Genomic DNA, 1,861 nt, shown 5'->3' with positions numbered 1-1,861 from the left:
GGAATTCAGTGTTGCAATTAAAACTATACTCCTGAAATTTGATTTATGTATTTTCCTAAGAAATAATTAAATTAAATAATATAGAAATCAAATTTATATTTAAATATTTTTTCATTTGTGATATATAACAATCTCTTACAAATCATAAATGATGAAAAATTAATCATAGAAAATATACATACTGACAATTACAAATATTCTACATGGTTAGTTTCATGTGATATTGTTACTTTTTCTGTAAATACATAATCTTTTATTTCTCTATCCAAGATTACTTTGTAAAGCCCTATTTTTGAGACCCCAATGGAAATATAGAATGTTAAGGTAAAAGTTAAATGTTCTTATATAAATTTGGTAATTTTTGCCTAATTAGATACTGGTACTTGAGTAATGATAGAACAAGATTACTTAGAAAATATCTTAATATATTCTAACTATAAACTCAATCTACTATTTGAAAGTTCACTAAATTCATTAATACACGATTTACAATAAACTAATAAAACAGTAACAGAAAGGAAGGGACAATTTTCATAGTAATTACATCCCATGGAGCCTTCTTTACTTCCTTATTCCTGAGGCTGTAGACAAAAGGGTTCAACATGGGGATCACCACTGTGTAGAACACAGAAGCCACTTTGTCCTGATTCAAGGAGTAGCTGGAAGTAGTTCTCAGATAAACACAGATGCCAGTGGAATAGAATAGAATGATAGCTGTCAGGTGAGAGAAACAGGTTAAGAATGCTTTCTGCCTCTCCTTCCCTGAATGCACAGAAAAGATGGAGAAGATAATGAAGGAATAGGAGGTGAGGAACACCAGCAGAGTCCCGCCTGTATTTATACCAGTAAAAGCTGACAAGTTGACTTCATACAGGTGTATGTCAGAACATGAGAGCTTAAAATTTGGAGGGATGCACAGAAGAAATGATGGATGACATCGAATCTGCAGAATGGCAAACTGCTTATATAATCTGTGTGATCCATGGAGTTCAACAATCCTGCAGTAAGAGGCCCTCCTGCCATTTTTATGCAGACTGTCCTGAAACATGATCAGAGTGTATAGTAGAAGGGTGCATATGGACACATAATGGTCATAAGCCCTTAATCCAAAAAGGATGACTTCAGTTGTGCAAAAGGCTATAAATAAGTACATTTGCAGAAAGCAGCCAGCAAAGGAGATGGCTTTCTTTTCTGGTAATAAGTCGACCACCATCTTTGGCATGATGGTGGATGAATAACAAACATCCACAAATAATAGGTTAGCCAGGAAGAAATAAATAGGTGTGCAAAGTTGGGAATCCATCCTGATTAAGAGGATCCCCCAACATTCCCCAAGACTGTAAGTGCATACATCACCAAAAAAGGAAAAGGAGAATAATCTATATCTCCACCATGTCTGCTAATCCCAACAAAATGAACTCAGTCAGCAAATATAATTTTTTGGCCATTTATTACTTAGAGTACATTTAAACTTGAATTAGGTGTAAACATTTCCCTCTGCAAAACTTATAGGAAACAGTAGAAATGTTAATAACTTTAGTCATACAGGGAAAAAAAAAACACAGGATAATAAGTATAGTAAATAGAGTGACTTAAGCAAGAGCAAAATTAGTGGATTGGAATTTATGAGGAATTTGTATCTGGTTTGTAGGACCCTCAAATCTCTGGTCTAAGTCCACATAGTCCATCTCAATTTCTGAAAATACATCCTATATTTGCTAATATTTCTCATGGTCTAAATTTACTAGAAATAGTAGAAATGTTAATGAGGTTAATGACATCAAAAACTTCTAGGATACTAAAGCATAATAAATAGAGTGACTGAAGTAAGAGTAAAATTAGTGACAAATGAATAAGCATT

At 33.3% G+C, this 1,861-nt stretch overlaps 1 pseudogene; it reads right to left on the bottom strand.

Moving 5' to 3' along the window:
* Positions 1-496: 496 nt before the first annotated feature.
* LOC146400483 (olfactory receptor 5F1-like) lies at positions 497-1,448 on the bottom strand (annotated as a pseudogene).
* Positions 1,449-1,861: the final 413 nt, after the last annotated feature.

This window comes from Sus scrofa, chromosome 8 (genome assembly GCF_054392235.1).
Source record: "Sus scrofa isolate SSC_HxYL_T2T_F1_AM1 chromosome 8, Sscrofa_HxYL_maternal_Yorkshire_Landrace_v2.0, whole genome shotgun sequence".
Classification (NCBI taxonomy): Eukaryota; Metazoa; Chordata; class Mammalia; order Artiodactyla; family Suidae; genus Sus; species Sus scrofa.
This window is presented reverse-complemented; position numbering and strand designations above follow the sequence as displayed.